This window comes from Lissotriton helveticus, chromosome 7 (assembly GCF_964261635.1).
Source record: "Lissotriton helveticus chromosome 7, aLisHel1.1, whole genome shotgun sequence".
Lineage (NCBI taxonomy): Eukaryota > Metazoa > Chordata > Amphibia > Caudata > Salamandridae > Lissotriton > Lissotriton helveticus.
Window position 1 is genome coordinate 541,310,034 of NC_136068.1, and position 18,903 is coordinate 541,328,936.

The following is an 18,903-nucleotide window of genomic DNA, read 5'->3' on the forward strand; positions in this document are numbered from 1 at the left end:
GGGTCTATCACATCATTCAGTTATATTCCCACAATATCATGCCGACCATCAATATACATTGCTTTACCTACAGATCTAGTGTGTTGGCAGTTTCAAATAACATCACCAGACATGATAACATATACAATATATACTCATGTTTGACTTATATGCAGCGACGTGTTCCATGCTGCTAATACTCATTATAGGTTGCTTATTGCAGGACTCATTCCTCTTCTGAAACATCACAAAAATTCCGAACTTAAAAACAGAAGTTTACATCTGGTATTATCATGAAAGCTGAAAAATGTACAACACCATGTACATATTCCTGCATGCACTTCGATGTATACTAACTCTCTGCTTAAATGCGGTTACTATGTTGTACACTCACTATTTCTAGTTACCATCGTATTCCTATACCCTTCTCTAATTATGCTTTAATAAAACTCACCGCCGCTACGATATCAAGGAATTGCTTCCGTACGAATATTAATGAACAGGCAGACGAGAGGGTAAGTCTGTGATATCTGTAACTAGATACATAGTGGCCATTAGTGTCCTGTCTGATATTGTAGTTACATATTAAGAATTTATTCAAAGCTACGGACTCACCCGTCAACCATGTAACCAGTGAATCTTCTGTGAAACACTTCTTGATGTTGCTAGGTCCGTTACTAAAAATATAAAGAAGCCTTATTGTAATCGTGAGATTGCTACTTCACTAGTCCGTGGTTAATATTTTGTGTTAACTTACTATAATGTAACGGGACCCTTTTCAATTCTCTCCCTCCTAGGTGCCAGTTGTACTGATCAGGTACGGGTACCCGTCCGCTAAAAGTAAACAGTGAACAAAAAGCCTTTAAGTTCGGCGACCTAGAATATATATCTGCTCCTCATTCTGTTACGTGCTACTATGTCCTAGCACTTACTTTCAAATATAGCTCGTCTCCTCTAAACCTTCGTGTTGCCTTCCAATGTCAAAAACCGGTACTCTGCTATTCCGTGTTGTTCGCGCCAAACGCCGATGACTCACATACAGCCAATTAGTGTGCGTGAGACCTTACGTGACTAAAGAATGCTGGGAGTTGTAGTTTAAACATTAGTATTTATTAATAGAAGTCTCCAAAATATGGAACCTCATGTTTAGGATTGGTACCACTTCCCTCGCGCTAAGCCTTCAGCTAAACGCATGTACCTCTCTGTATACACGGACAATACTTCGCACTGAGGTATAATCAAGAATAAAAGCGGCTTTTAAATTCTGTGCTCGTGTGTTGTTCTAGTGGTGCTATACTAGTAGTAATCACAATGTACATAGTCATCCTGATATCCAATAAAAGTACGAGTAAACATCTTATCACTCATTGTAACCCCTTGTTGCTAACAGACGTTAATACATTGATCATTGGAATATATACAGAGAGTTAAAACCTAGGATTCCTTGTGACCCTATTACATACATAATGTGGTCATAGATTACAAAAGATGTACTGGTAGTAGTGATACAATAATAATAGCGGATAATCACGACAATAATAATCACAATGGACATTATACAGTCCTTACGGATTCTATATTATGTCAAAATCTGCCATAAACTAATATATTCACACTGTTTTCGTTACAAATCCCAAGAAATATCGCATCTGCCAACATGTACTGAATTTACAGGAAACAGCTCATATCAATGTTATCATTTAAACCTTTTGGCTGCATAGTTTGCAAAAATTCAATCCAAAACACTTCTCTTTGTAAGAGTCTCTGGCTATTATCAGTTCCCTGTAGTTTCATAACTACTTCAACTATTTGTGCCCGTAGTTGTGCTATAGTGTGTTTTTCCTCATTTCAATGTGTAGCTACCCCTGATGTTGTGCTTTTGAGTCTTATTGTGCTTTTGTGTTCTGTCAACCTCAGTTTGAATTTTCTCTCAGTCTTGCAGTATATACTAAAATGTCCTTGTGGTAAGGCGTATACAGGCAAGACAACTACGGGCACAAATAGTTGAAGTAGTTATGAAACTACAGGGAACTGATAATAGCCAGAGACTCTTACAAAGAGAAGTGTTTTGGATTGAATTTTTGCAAACTATGCAGCCAAAAGGTTTAAATGATAACATTGATATGAGCTGTTTCCTGTAAATTCAGTACATGTTGGCAGATGCGATATTTCTTGGGATTTGTAACGAAAACAGTGTGAATATATTAGTTTATGGCAGATTTTGACATAATATAGAATCCATAAGGACTGTATAATGTTCATTGTGATTATTAATGTCGTGATTATCCGCTATTATTATTGTATCACTACTACCAGTACATCTTTTGTAATCTATGACCACATTATGTATGCAATAGGGTCACAAGAAATCCTAGGTTTTAACTCTCTGTATATATTCCAATGAGCAATGTATTAACGTCTGTTAGCAACAAGGGGTTACAATGAGTGATAAGATGTTTACTCGTACTTTTATTGGATATCAGGATGACTATGTACATTGTGATTACTACTAGTATAGCACCACTAGAACGACACACGAGCACAGAATTTAAAAGCCGCTTTTATTCTTAATTATACCTCAGTGCGAAGGATTGTCCGTGTATACAGCGAGGTACATGCGTTTAGCTGAAGGCTTAGCGCGAGGGAAGTGGTACCATCCTAAACATGAGGTTCCATATTTTGGAGACTTCTATTAATAAATACTAATGTTTAAACTACAACTCCCAGCATTCTTTAGTCACGTAAGGTCTCACGCACACTAATTGGCCGTATGTGAGTCATCGGCGTTTGGCGCGAACAACACGGAATAGCAGAGTACCCGTTTTTGACATTGGAAGGCAACACGAAGGTTTAGAGGAGACGAGCTATATTTGAAAGTAAGTGCTAGGACATAGTAGCACGTAACAGAATGAGGAGCAGATATATATTCTAGGTCGCCGAACTTAAAGGCTTTTTGTTCACTGTTTACTTTTAGCGGACGGGTACCCGTACCTGATCAGTACAACTGGCACCTAGGAGGGAGAGAATTGAAAAGGGTCCCGTTACATTATAGTAAGTTAACACAAAATATTAACCACGGACTAGTGAAGTAGCAATCTCACGATTACAATAAGGCTTCTTTATATTTTTAGTAACGGACCTAGCAACATCAAGAAGTGTTTCACAGAAGATTCACTGGTAACATGGTTGACAGGTGAGTCCGTAGCTTTGAATACATTCTTAATATGTAACTACAATATCAGACAGGACACTAATGGCCACTATGTATCTAGTTACAGATATCACAGACTTACCCTCTTGTCTGCCTGTTCATTAATATTCGTACGGAAGCAATTCCTTGATATCGTAGCGGCGGTGAGTTTTATTAAAGCATAATTAGAGAAGGGTATAGGAATACGATGGTAACTAGAAATAGTGAGTGTACAACATAGTAACCGCATTTAAGCAGAGAGTTAGTTTACATCGAAGTGCATGCAGGAATATGTACATGGTGTTGTACATTTTTCAGCTTTCATGATAATACCAGATGTAAACTTCTGTTTTTAAGTGGGGAATTTTTGTGATGTTTCAGAAGAGGAATGAGTCCTGCAATAAGCAACCTATAATGAGTATTAGCAGCATGGAACACGTCGCTGCATATAAGTCAAACATGAGTATATATTGTATATGTTATCATGTCTGGTGATGTTATTTGAAACTGCCAACACACTTGATCTGTAGGTAAAGCAATGTATATTGATGGTCGGCAGGATATTGTGGGAATATAACTGAATGATGTGATAGACCCCACTAGATTTATTGCATGAAGTAAGGATTGTAGAAGTGTATAGTAATTGAAATCTTTTATTTACAGAACACAGCCCCTGAGGAAGGAACCCACGTTCCGAAATGCATTGGGCCAGAGATTAAATATGGTTCAGCAGCTATGATGGCATTAATGTAGAAATTGAAGATTTCTTGTATTGAAACTAGTAGTTATACTTGTATGAAAAATATCTATTGTCAACTTATGTGATGATACAACATTTGAATGATTTATGATTATGTATATGATTGAGTCACAAATTGAAGTTATGATATAATGAGTAAATACCGATATGAACAAAGCAATATCGTGGTATAAGTTGTGTGATTGAAATTAATTACTGTTTTGAAAAATTGTGAACAGTTTTGTTCATCAGGCACAGTGCACACTAGAGCAGGTTGATCCTGTTCACGGTTTGAAAGCCCAGCCCTATTCAGGTCCCAGGTGCACCACTCCCTCACATCACACATGCTAATCTCAACACTCACCACCGGGGCAGACCCATCATGACTCATGGAGCCAGGCTCACCAGCCAGCTCCAGCCAATCAGACGCCAGCACACTCACTGCACACGCACACCCATGTCTAGAAGTGGCACTTCCACACTAGACACATTCACGGCGCACACATCATTGCGCAGCATTCAATCTCACGAGTTCGCACATACCAAACTCGAGCCTGCACACCCCACGCATCAGGAACTACCAGGGACACATACATTCCCCATGCATTCCTATGGGAGGGCAGGCCTTTCTCACCACACACACACGCACACGCACTCAGAGTGCGCACGCACTTTCCATTGGGACACAGTGAAAGCGTGCAGAAACCAAGAATCACCATCCCCAGGTCACATACAAAAGCAAAAAGTTCAGGGGTGAACCTGCCAGAAGGGCCAAGTCCAACACAACCCCCTTCCAGCCAAAACGCAGGGCAGACCAATCACCACCGTGATGGGCTTCCCTGCTTGGGGCGATAGAACACCGACGTGGGCACACAACTGCAGGGACACCCTCCTGTTCTACGCCACGGTGAACCCATTGGGTTCCTCCTAAAACCACTGTCTGGACCAACTGGGCTACCCCACTGGTACTCCCAAGTTGTCCGCGGCCAGGACCAGGCCCTAGGCCACCCAGGTGCCACAGGTCCTTGCCTATTCGCAGAGTGGGAGGTAGGAACCCCTGGCACATAGTATCCATTTTCCACTATTCCTGTCTGCAAGACAGGCTAGACTGCCACTGGTTCTCCAGCCTAGGGTCTACACCCCCAGGCGGACCAGGAGTCTCAGGGGAGGCTCTCCTCCCCCTACCTCTTCTTCTAGGGTTCCTCCACCTCCTGTGAGGGGTACCCTTAGAACCCCATTCACCCAACCTAGGCTTTAACCCCTCAGGTTGCACCGGGGTTAGAGGTGGGCTTTCCCCCTTCCAGAGGTCTGCACCCTCCCAACTAGAGAGGTTCCCCTGGAAGATGAACCGGTCAGGACGCTGCTTACAGAAGTCCTACCCTTCAGGTCAGGCGGATCCTGAACCTGGCCTTCCAACCTCGGGTCTAGAACATTTGGTGGAATAATTGCCTGGCAATCCAGGACTTCTGGGGATTCACACACCATCCCCCTGAGGCTGACACATGACCCATGTATCGTGTGACTGTCTGTCTGGCGCAGATCTCCCATCCCCTGTCCATCTGACAGTGCGCGAAGATCCCCCAGAACAGAAGTGGTATCACCCTGGTCACTACACGGGAACCTTGATCAACTGGGTAATCCCTGACCCACTGGTTCTTCCACTGGGGAACTCATCCCCAATCACTCCTCACTTCGGACTCCTGTGCCCTCCCAACTGGAGTAGCACTGCCGGACACTGGAACCCCTGGAGCTCTAGTTACAGATGCTCTAGGTTCCCAAGACGGATGTATGACATTACAACGCATGCTTTTACTACGCATGCCTTTACATCGCAGGTTTTACAATGCATGTTGTTACAACACATAGCGTTAAGGGGTGCTGGATAAAGAATAGTTTAATTTACTATTCCAACTCCAGTCCCCGTGGATAGTAGGGAAGGTGTTGGATAGTAAATTAAATCCATTCCCTATCCTAGAGCGCCCCCCAGCGCAATGCATTGTAATGACATGCGTTGTAATAGTTGCGTCGTAAAGGCACTGCCTGGTAAAAGTTGCGTTGGAAAGGATGTTTCCCTCCCTAGACACTAGGAGATCCTCCTCAAGTGAACTAACAGGACAGCCTAGGTGCCCAACCTGGTGTTCCCTCATGAAACCACCCAGGTTCTGAGATAGGGCTTCGGGCATCTGGGGACTCTCAGCCACCCACTGACTCCTGCTCCACTGAGCCAGGTAGTCAGCCTCTCCACCCCTCTCACTATACTGGGACTTATCTGAGCTACACTGAGCCTCTTCCACCACGCTAGGCTGGAAGATACCTGTACCACTACTGTTGGACTCACTTCCCAATGACTCTACAGAACCTCTGGCCCTTTCCCAGCGGTCTGCTTCCTCTGCAAGTGTCCAAGGACTAAAGTATTCAGACTTCAACAGGTGCTGGCGCAACTCTGGACGACAAACACTGAGCAACTGCTCTTTGAGAAACATATTCACTACTCCGTCCCTCTCATCGTCCCAGTTAGCCGCCAGCCAATCCTCCAGTGCATCGGAACAGTCATACACAAAACCCCCCCCAATCCTGGTGAGACAGTTTCCTACTGCCCCTGAATTTCAACCTTAACTCCTCCTCTTGGGAACACGGTACCATAGGTTGGGAACTGGGACGGGGACTTCCTGCACTGAAGTCTAGATAGCTGCCACCACTGGACTCAACCCTCCCTGGAGAATCCAGAAAATTATAACTGCGGTCAGGGGATAACCTACCCTCTAGGGCTATCTACTCCCTGGCCAAGGCCCTTTCAGCCTCTGCAATCCTCTCCTGCATACCCAGCTGCGCTATCTCCTTGGCATGCTCTAACCTGAGCTCCTCCAAAGCCAGCTGGTGCTCCCTTTCTTCCCTCCTATCTTCCCACTCCTCTGGGGACAGGGACCGGGAAAGGGATGGGGCGCTGCCCCCTACACTGGACCCAGCATGGGACTCCCTATCTATGGGGTCCTCACTATCTGCTGGCGTCCCTGTACTTTCATTTTCTTCCTCCTCTTCAGACTCTTCAGGGCTCCCCTCAGACCCACCACCCTCATGGTGTGAGACCCGGGTCCTCTACTCACTGTGCTCACGCTCCCAGCCATCCTTCTGCCATTGGATTAGGTTACCCCTAAGTTGGGACTGGGTGTCTGACTCATTCACTGCAATGTCTCTCTCTTCGCAAAAATCTCTCAACTCATGCATAAACAGACCCCAGACATTAAAAGCAGACTCCATCTTGGCAGGATGCTCACAGACACGTGCAACACAGGGGACTTAACTGTCAGAGCAGAAGCAAGAGTACACAATTTACAAAGAATTCAGTGAGCTCCCTATCCCAGAGAACTCACACTCACTTGTCTAGTGCCACAAACCATTCATCCACACACAACCCCCCCCTCGTATTGGTAAGGCAGTTTCTACCACCCCTGATTTCTCAACCTGACCACACGTGACACAGGTACCAAACTCTGGGCACAGGGCGGGAAACAAATTTACTGGAGACTCTTTGAAAATGACACTCTTAGCAGAAGAAATAATGGAACTTCGAAAACAATAATCCCCCAAAATGTGATTTATCTAAAAATGCAGAGTTTTGTGGTGCAGCCAGTTGCTACTGCGGTACAACGCAAATGCAAACCCTTATCCTTTCCGCTACCGCCAATGTTAGAAATGGGATCCCGGCTGGCCAAGGCTCGCGCCAAAACCGGTCAGAGACCACCACTCTAAGTCAGGGCAAGGGAGTTACACACCAAGATAAGCCCTGCTCACCCCCTAGGTAACGTGACACGAGCAGTAAGGCTAAACCCGGAGGCATTGTGAGTTAAGCGTTTGCGCGCGCACCCAGCAACAACACCCAAGGCCCACATCAAAGGAAACTCCACACAAGGTTATATATAAAAATATCCTTTGTATTATACCAAAACACATTAGATAAAAACACACACTTTACAATGTGCCAACAGGCACGGGCACAATTTACAGGGGATATGTACAAGACAGGGCCGCCTGGATCACTGTCAGGAATATGCACTTGTAGATTTTAGAATACTTGTAGACATTAGCACTTAGAACTTAGAATATAATCACTTTAGCACAAAATAGAAAATAGAGCACACAGCCAGTAATCACTGGTAACAGGTAAGTACCACCTATGCAACCCTAACCATCCTAGGAGAATATTACGCAGGGAACCAGGACCTCACTAGCAACACCTGTACTAGGAGAGAACAACCACCTAAGTATCACTATACATTTAGGGGTATAAGCATAGGAACATTACACATGATGCACCACACAAAATGGCCCCACCATTTGAGTCCCGCTCCTGGGGACTCGAAATCTAACAAATGCCCCCAGAGCCTCGCAGGCTCTAACAACGAAATGCCGCCTTTTGGAGCCTCTCAGGCTCGTAAAACAACTAGGCCCCTGAGCCTCTCTGGCTTGTAATAAACACTTGAGGCGCTCTGTAGCCTCTCGGGGCTCGTCACCAATTCTGCCCCCAGAGCCCTCGTGGGCTCAAAATCACCATGCGCACAGAAACCTCGTGGGTTGTAAGAAATGCCCCCGATTATTGGAGTCCCCCACTGGGGACTCTGAAAACAATGGCCTCTATCTTGGAGCGCCGGGGCTCAGAAGAAATGCCCCTAGAAGCCTCGCTGGGCTCTAACACAAATGGCCTCTCTGGTTGGAGCGGCCCGAACTGGAGCCGGATTGGGACCGGCTACACTGTGGCACTCGTGCAGACCCCACCAGCCCTCCTTACTCACCGGGCGGTTCCGGGGACTCCGCTCTCCTCAGTCAGCTTCTTCTTGCGTTGCCGTGGTATCTCCGGCTGCGGCGCCTCCCTCCTTCCTCCTGCAGGACTTCCAAAATGGTGGCCTCGCTGGAGAAGGGCACAGTGAGAGTCCTGGTTGCCGGGCAACCCTCCGGCCAGGCTAGCACGCGGTAGGCTGGCGGGACAGCCAATGACAGTGCAGCCCTGCAGACGAGCCCCCAGGCTCCGGGTCGCGCTGCTGAGGCCCGCGGGTTGATTCTCTTTGCAGCAATACGGGGTAGGCTCCCGTTCTAGATCATCAATAAAGCGAAGTGGGAACTCGCTTGGGGGGCACAAAACGGCACCAGTTCCCGGGCGGGGTGGGTACTCGTCAGGGGTCACCCAAGGGCAAAGGACATGGCAGTATGCGGCGTGGGCAGCCGCGAAAGTGAAAATAAAGCGCTCTCAAGCGATAGGGTCCCAAAAGTCCAGGGACCAGCACAAAGTCCTACAGCCCCTTTTTATACATTAAATCCCTTTGTCTCAGGATGCAGGGTGGGGGCAAACCAGTCGCAGCTGGTTTTGGAGCACTCTTGATGTGCTCAACCACACTTCCTATTCACTAGTTAGGCTAGGGTCGTTAGACGCACCACAGGGGGCGGAGCCAGTAATTTGTGGGGAAAGCCCAGCCCTATTCAGGTCCCAGGTGCACCACTCCCTCACATCACACATGCTAATCTCAACACTCACCACCGGGGCAGACCCATCATGACTCATGGAGCCAGGCTCACCAGCCAGCTCCAGTCAATCACACGCCAGCACATTCACTGCACACGCACACCCATGTCTAGAAGTGGCACTTCCACACTAGATACATTCACACCGCACACATCATTGCGCAGCATTCAATCTCACGAGTTCGCACATGCCAAACTCGAGCCTGCACACCCCACGCATCAGGAACTATCAGGGACACATACATTCCCCATGCATTCCTATGGGAGGACAGATCTATCTCACCACACACACTCAGAGTGCGCACACACTTTCCACTGGGACACAGTGAAAGCACGCAGAAACCAAGAATCACCATCCCCAGGTCACATACAAAAGCAAAAAGTTCAGGGGTGAACCTGCCAGAAGGGCCAAGTCCAACACTAATGAGGGACAATAAGATTAACTAGTCCCTGAAGTTACTGGTCAAAAGGTAAATGTTTAACATTCTTTTAAAAGAAGATAGGCAGATTCTAGAATGTAGGTAAAAAGGCAGAACATTCTAGTACGTGGATGCTACAATGGAAAACACGTTGTCAGTCACCATAAGGAACCTATGTAGGCTTAGGGTCACATAAAAGAAACTGGTTGGAGGAACGCATGCTTCCAGTGGGAAGATACCAGAAGAACCTGGAAACTAGAAATCTGGGTGTTTTCCAATATGGTCATAGGTTTAAAGTTAACACTTTTGAATTGGTAGCCAATAAATTGACCTTGGGTCGGTATAATGAGTTCATGACTTGAACAGTCTGAGACCAAACATTCTGCTCAGATTTGCTGCAACTTAAGATGCTGGACCAGTTTAGACTGAGAAGCCAAATAAAACAACTTTGAGTAGTCCAGTCTTGACTGGATTAATGCTTACAACAGGTAAATGGAGATGAGAGTTAAAAAAAGGAAACATTATTTTAGGACCTAAAATTGAAATAAGCAGCTGTTGGCTTCTTGAGTGTCCTGAAGTCCAGAGAGAGTGAGGAATAAAGAAAGGTATCCAAATTCCTTTCAGCAATTGTAGGTTTGGGACGCAGAGTCATAACTGCAGGCCAATAGAATGTGTTCCATTAGTGAGTTCCTGAGGGTGTGAGTGCAATGTTTAGGATGGAATGAACAACATAAATTGGCAAAAATCCACCGCTGTGTGATCAGCAAACAGTAAATGCACTTTTCTTGAGTGTGGCAGAATCACAAGGATTTTTGGGAAAAAGAGATACTAAAGAAAATGTGTGTGTCATCAGTGTATATATAATATCATGCCCCCTGCTGATGGAGTCGTTTTGCAAGGGGACACATGCACAGATTGACCAACAAGGAATAGAGTCCAACACCCTAGGAAATCCTGAAGATTAATAGCTGCCTGTTGGACCTGACAACCTTAAGGGGGTCTTCCCCCAAATGTTTGGCTACCTACTCCATTTTTCTGACCTCGTTTTGCTGGCTTTAGGACTCTGTGCACTTTACCACTGCAAACCAGTGCTAAAGTGTTTGTGCTTTCTCCCCTAAAACATGGTAATATTGGCTCATCCCAACTGGCATATTCAATTTACCTGTATAACCCTAGTAAAGTGCACTATATGTGTCATCTTGTTTATTAATGTGTAATTAGTTTTGGGATATGAAAAAGGTTTGCATAGGTGTGCGATTCTTCTTGTCATCCCTCTCTGTTCTTAAATATTGAAAAATTTTATGTTAGTAAAAAAAAACAGAAAGAAATACAACCACCAACTGTTTTGGTATTTGGCTTTTAAAAAGTTGGCATTTTCTTACTTTAGCCATTTAGTGGCTGCTGGCTGCTTCTGATACACATCTGGGGTGGGTGACAGCAGGGCTTTATGCATTCCTCCTAGACAGCCGAACACAATGGAAGCGTAGGTGTGACTTGATGGGCTTTCCTGGCAGTATGGGAGAGAGGAGCTGGACGCAGCCTCATTTACACCTGAGCAGGCAGTCCCCACACAAAGGAATGTCTACCACTTATAGTGAATACGTAGCCAGGGCAGGAAGGGAGTATCTTTGTGCACTTCAAAGATCTATCTTTGAAGTCTCCCCCACTTCAAAGTCACAACTGGGTATAAATATTGGAACTCTGACACCACCACTTCAGTACACTTCTAAACCTGTGAAGGCTCTGCCAGGAACAAAGACTTCTGTGCTGCTGAAGGGCTGCTACTCTACTGGACTGCTGCTTTGATGATCTTCTTCCTTGCTGTGCTGCCCTGCTGCATGCTGTCCCCCTGCCTGTGTTAGAGGACTGGACCTGCATCGTTAAACCCAAAGTGACTCCGAGGGCTAGCTGGCTGGTCTCCTGATCTGAGGTCTCTGGGACATAAAAGACTTCCAACCCCCTGCTCCTGGACTCTGCCATGTGTGAATCTGCGCTGCCAAGTGGTGCCACCCCAGTCCTGAACCCTTGGAAGTTGGCCTAAGATGCTTGCTATAGAAAAACCCCTGCATGCTCTGTTAAACCGGTGCATCGCTGCCGCAGTATGGATCCAAACCAGCACATCACCCCTGTTGTGTAGGCAAGAACCAGAGCAGCGCCTCTGCTTCGTGGATCGACCCTGAGGCATTGCCTTCAGAACCACCACTGCGGGGCGCTCTTGTTGGTCCAAGGTCTTCGCATTCCTGTCGACAGTAACCTCTACAGTAACGAATTTCCGCATCACAGCTATTCGCTCATCGGAGCCGACGCATCACCACTACTTCGTGGATCAGGACCGGCTCATCGCCACCCCTGCATGGATAGACACGGACATATCACTTCGGCTACACCCGGCATCTTAGATGTTGACGCAGCCAGGATACAGGTACCTTTGTTCAGAAGGCCCACTGGGGCCCTGTCTCCAGCCCATGATCCATCCTGGTTGGCCTGAGCTTTTGACTTTGCGCGACCAGATTTCCTAAGTAAGCACTTATTGCTTCCAAGCACTATTTTGCAGTTTATGCTTTAAAAATTTGTATCTCAAATTCTACTTATTAGATTTTTGTTGTGTTGGTCTTGTTTTATTTAGTAAATCAATCAGTAATTTTCTAACATGGTGCAGAGTATTTTTGTGTGGTGTTTAGACTGTTTTACAGCTGGAAGTGTTGAGCAAATACTTTACACATTGCCTCTAAGTTAAGCCTGGCTGCTCTGTGCGGAGGTACCAGAGGGTGAGCACAGGTTTTTAGGGTTTGCCTGCCTCTTACCCTGACTAGGATTGTGGTTGCTTCCTGACTTGGGCTCATACCCTAGTCAACCAGCAACCCAATTTCTAACTCCGCCTTAAGTGTTGATGTAAAATGGGAACGTGAGACAGACTGTACCTTGTCTATCATAAACAAAGGAATCAATTTAGTACTTTCCTAGACCATCTCTTTGAGATGTTTGATTAGTAGGGTATGGTTGATGGTGCTGATGTTCTGAAATGCTCTAAGAGTTACAAAGCATCAACACCAACATCTTCTTCCAGTCTGTGTCAATCGACTAATACTGCTGGCACAACTACCATGTTACTGTGGCCTGGTGTAAATCCTGTTTGGAAGAGATGAAACAAAACATTTTAATCAACCAATTTCTGCAATCAGTTGAATATTAGTCTTTATAGTTATGTGCCTAAGTACAAGTAGTTTGCCTAGGTGCAAGACTTAAATATGGAATGGGTCAATACGCCTTGAAGGTAGATGTATTACTAGATTCTGGATCCCTTCTTCTTTCTATCAGTTCCCATGTCAGGATGTTTATTTTGTCACAAACATGCAACATCCTAATATTAAGAACATATGGTTGTAAACTGTTATTGATATTGATATGGATATATATTCGGAAAGCGCAACGAATGCCCAAGGGCGTCTTGACACTGACGTCTGTAAGGAACTGTACTGTGGTAATAATTTTAATAGAAGCTAAAGAGGGAAAGTGAAAAGCCAGGATTTGAGATGCTTCCTGAAAATGCTCAAATTTGACGGATATCTCAGATGCCAAGGCAACCAATTCCAAAATAGGCAAGCCGAGTTGACAAAGCTCCTCCCACCCCAAGATACTTTGTTAGTTTTTGGGGCAGTGACTTTTTGGAAACTGCGGAGTGCAGACGTCTATTAGGGGTATACCACAAGAATGCTTTCTTTAGCTACTCAGGGCCAGTGCCATGGAGAGCTGTGTGCACTGTGCACAATGCGGAGTTTCTGTGAGTGTTATAAGTTTATATAACATAACATAACAATGCTTTAAAGGATTTTCTCTTTTTTACTGGGAGCCAATGAAGCTCCCAACTGACAACAAAAATATGTACCTACTGGATAGTTTTTTAGATTCCTCAATTTCTGCTTCTCTTTTGCTACTATTAAATTAATACATATAATATATTTCCTGAACTTGTGGACTCCTATAATTCTAATTTTTAGGGCTTTCCCCTCACTGGTGATGCACTTCTGTAAGGTATCAGTACGACAATCCTTTCCTGGATTCTCTTGTTTGACTTACTGCCCCCATTTTGTGTATTTTGACCTCACATATGTTTTATAAGCCCATTGACATCATTCGACAATCCACAATAGGAAACTCCATTTGTGTTTTTGTTGATCCACCAGCAGATTACTAGACTATCTTGGTCAAAGTTACACCTAAAGTGTCCACAGCAACAGAATGATGTATGATTACTGTCCTCTCCCCGCTTATTTGGATTCTCGTGCTGGTGGCATCTGATTGGATGCATTTTCACCTTACTGAAACTCTATACGCCTGGATGCAATCTATCAGGACCCCTTCTACACAGGGCACCACCATATGATTCGGCAGGTCCATAAGTTACATACGGGGCAATACTAACTAAGACACTAAGGCTCACTTCATTTTAGATTCTTAATTAGGGAGTAGTGTGAGTGTGCATTTGAAGTCCTCGAACACATGCGGGGGAGATATGTGTAAGTAATTGCAGTTATCTTAAGATTATTTTTCCCAGGCGCCTCCCCACAAACATTTTGGAACAGTTAACCACTAACCGTCATGGTAAAATATATTCTGTCTCCCATAAGTGCCTAATTTGTTAAACAAATAAGGGCCAGGCCCAGAGAATTTCTTAGGAGCCTGCCACCTTTTGTTACTGAATGCCAGAGTTGCCAAATAGCATACATACAAGGGGTTTCAATAATCCCATTTCATCAACTTGTCTGTTCAGATGTAAGTCACATTGTGCTTCCGCCCATCAAAGCAAACAGCCTGGGGTAATGGATCTGCCAACTACATCCTGCAGTGTCCTGCACCATAAGTGACAGGAGTTTACCTAATCACATGAGGCATAGCCTCATGAAAAGCGGTGTACATCCCTGCCAGGGCTGTTGTGCCTTGGTTTCTAAGTCACTCCTGTATTTGTACATTATTATATTTTTTGTCAAGTTTTTTAAAGTATTGTACGTATCTTCAAGGCACAAAAATCCCTGCCAAGGCCAGACGCATTGGCTTTGCCAATGCTGGTTAATAAAATGCTATTGTAACGAAGAATTACCCTTCCCCTCAAATTAATATTCCCTCTAACTATCTTTGTGTGGAATGCAGCAGGGGAAGTTGTATAGTTTTTTGCACCCATAGCACCTATGCATCTAACAAGAACTATGGGCTGCATGCTTGATAAATGTGGTCGGGGGTTTGTATCAAAATCGTACCTCAGGTAAGCACCAGTGTAAAAGTGCTTGCTCGAGCAGCTTGAAGATATATGTCTATATATATATCTTTTTACTTTTGATAACTTTATTTCGGTCATAGACCATATAAGTGCGGATAAAATACATACAAAGCACAATAGTAAAATCCATAAATATAAACAGTTGGAATATACAATAAAAAGTTATTAAACAATGAGTTATCAAAAGGGACGCAAGTTATAAAAATTGTGTGTTAAAAAGAAACGAAGAGGAAGGGGTGCAGTTAATTCAAGTAATTTCCATTCGACCTTCAATAAAGCCTTTTCTTCTGCGCCACATACCATGTAAGAAACGGGAAACAGCAAAGACAATGAGGGTGGAGGTATCATATGTTAAGACCCTACACGCCTGCGCACATTGCCTAAATCCCAAGTTTCTACATAGGGGGATCAGCCAACATTTTCGTATTTTACTGTACGCTGGGCAAAAGAACATAACATGCACAACATCTTCTCGGGTACAGTTACAAGCTGGGCAGGTTCCCTCGTCACTATTGGCCCATTTAGAAGTAAACGCCCTAATGGGTAGGCAGCCGTGTCTCAGTTGGGTGTAGGCTGCACTAGGTCTAGAAATTTCTCTCTCTGGAAATCATCTTTTACCAACAGAAATGCAGTAGAAAGTCTGCCCAGGGTAGTCGAGCACTCTGGAGCATGGGAGTTTTGGTATCTCACATAGGCCAGCAACTCTGATCTAGGTAACCTCGGGCAGCTCAGCTCGGGGGTCTCCCATAGCTGGTGCAAACCTACATAGTGGGAAAGAGCCTTGATGTGGGATAACCAAGGAATATTTTTTGTTCTTTATTTGTCCCCAAACCTCAAAAAATTCCGCTCTATAGGCTGAGAGCTCGGGTACAGACCAGAGCCTTCTCCAGTAGAGCAGGGGTCTTGCGGCTACCAATTCCTTAATTGACTCCAGACCCAGATCCAGTCGCAGGGGTGTAAGTGGTGTACTCTGGGGAAGGCCCACCAAACTTCTCATAAAGGACTGTTCAACCTTCAAGAGGCTCAGTGTGTTCTTGTGTCCCCAGAGTTCTGCGCCATACACGGCTGCTGTCCTGGCCTGGGGGCTATATATCTCAAGGACAGGAGCAACAGGTTTAAAATCCGATGTTTTGTGAAGTTTACCAATACCCCCTATGATCTGAGAGAGTCTCAGGGCAGATTTAGATATTTGGTGGCCCCAGTCAAAATCCTCTGTCAGCGTAACACCAAGGTAAACAAAGGTTTTCACCCGTTCAAGGGAGGTGTTATTCAGAACAGGGTTAGGGCGGGTGTGCCTCGGGGGATTGAAGATCATAAACTTCGTTTTCTCCAAGTTTACCTTCAATCCCCTCGAGGCACAGAAAGTTACAAACCCGTCCAATACCCGCTGGATGCCCGTTGACGTTCGGGATAGCAGCAGAGTGTCATCCGCGAACATCAGAGTGGACACCCGACCAGTAGCTAACCAGGGAGCGTCGTTATCCTTGACATCATTTAAGGCATCCACCAAGCCATTGATGTAAAGGCTGAATAGAGTTGGAGCCAAGACGCAGCCCTGGCGAACACCCCTAGATACGGGGAAACGGGCCGAAAGATCCCCATTCCTTCCACACCTAACCTGGGCGTAGTTCCCTGCATGGAATCTAATCAAGACATCGAGTAGATACAATGGGAGGCCCAATTCTTCCAACACCTTCCACAATCTTTCCCTGGGCACAAGATCAAATGCAGCCCGCAAGTCCACAAAAACAAGATAGAGGCTGCCACCCTCCACTCTTGCAGTTTTCCAGAATAGGACCTGGAGCCTAAAAATTTGGTCCAGGGTCGAGATGCCAGATCTAAATCCGGCCTGGAGAGCGGTCAGTATTTCATGTTCCTCCATCCATCCCTGTATCCTGTCCAATAGGATCCTACCCATTCGTTTTTGAGTTGTATCTATAAGGCTAATGGGCCTATAGTTAGATGGGGTTAGAGGGCAGCCCTTCTTATAAATGGGGACGATCTCAGCTCCCAACCAGGTGTCGGTAGGTCAGACCCCCTAAGGATCGCATTGAACAGGATTGCAAGGTAGGGTACCCAGATTTTAGGCTGGGATCGAAACAAGTCACCTGGCAATCTATCAAGGCCTGGGGCTTTGTTTGGGAGCAGTCTTTTGATTGCAGATTCCACTTCCTTAAGGGAAATACCCTCTCCGGTTTCGGTGGGGATCGCCTCCCGCTTATCCAGATGGTCCAACCTTGATCCCACGGCCACGACCCCCAGTGGTCGAGAGTCATATAGGAGGTCTAGGGCCGGGAGTGGCGGGGGGGCCGAGGCCCCATCTAACATCTGATCCAGACCAAGGGTCACATGATCGTCGCACTCAAGACTTGTGTAGAGTTCTCCAAAATGTGCCTCCCACACTGAGGGAGCAATATTCGGGGAAATGGTCTCACCTCCCCCTCTTATACCTGAGTTAACTATGACCCAAAACGACTTGGCATCCTTTAGGAGGAACGCGGATCTCAGCTCGTTTCCTCCCACTCTCTCTTGCCCCTAATGAATACCTTTTTGTAGAGCAGTCTAGATGACCTAATTTTTACCCTGTCTTTGGATTTAACTGCTATGATGAGATCCCTTTTTGCCTTCTTGCAGGTATCATCAAACCAGGGGTGTGTCTTATGCCCACGCCGTTTATTTCTACCCACTGGGTAAAACGCATCCCCAAGTGCCACGGCTAACTGCCTATGTATTTTAACGGCTTGTTGGTTTAAAGCCGAATCACCCATCTCGATGATCCGAGGAACAGCGATCTGGTATATTTTAGCAAGCCTCCTAGGGGAATCCAGGAAATAGGGCCATTTAACCCTTCGCCTGTTGTTCGTTAACATAAGGGGTGTGGCCACAGTATTTGGATTTGGCTCGGGGTTTGTTAGTCCAAAGGACCCGGGTTTGAGTGTTAGGACTAAGGCATTGTGATCACTATCTTGCCTCGGTAAGACACTGAATTCTTTCAATCTGCCCCAGTGTTTTGTTTCCATCATAACGTAGTCAATAGTGGAAGTTTGGTCTGTCCTATTGAATGTAGCTCCCCCTGGACGATCCGGGTCCAACGCCCGCAGAGACGTTGCAAGGGAGAAAGACTTTATTTGGAGGACCAGCGGGGTCCATGCCCTGACCGGAGGGATCTTGGGTTCGGGAATGTGCCAAAATGAATCTTCTTCTTCCTAGTCCCACACCTCAGCACTACCCAAAGGCTCGAATTGGCAATTAAAATCACCTTCGAGGAGTATCGTGGTTGAGGGGTCTAGTGCCTGAATAAAGATGTCCAGTGCTTTGTTGTACTCAATTCCTGCCCATTCTTAACTGGTCTCGAGTAAATATTAATTATGGCTACCTTAGGTTTATTTTGTGGCGTTAGTAGCACACATTGGACATCTGGGGAATTTGTTTGTATTTGAGTGGCCTGGGTGCCCAAATGAGTGCCTATCCACATCGATAGGCCACCCGATGGGCGGCCTCTGCCCCTAGATGTTGCCAGGATATCAAAAGTTGGGTAGCCGGGACTCGCACTTCCCTCAAGTGCCCAAGTCTCCTGCATCATGCAGATATCATTTGCTGACATAAAGGAGACCCACTCTGGCGTGAGCAGTTTATTTTTTTAACCCGGCTATATTCTAGAAAGGATTTTTGAACATCCTTCCACTGCCTCAGCGGTTCCTTGTGGTTCCCCTAGTCCATTTACAGGGGGGGCTAACGTTACTGGGGATCTTTGGCCGGGTATTTTCATCCCTTTTTTCCAGGCTGG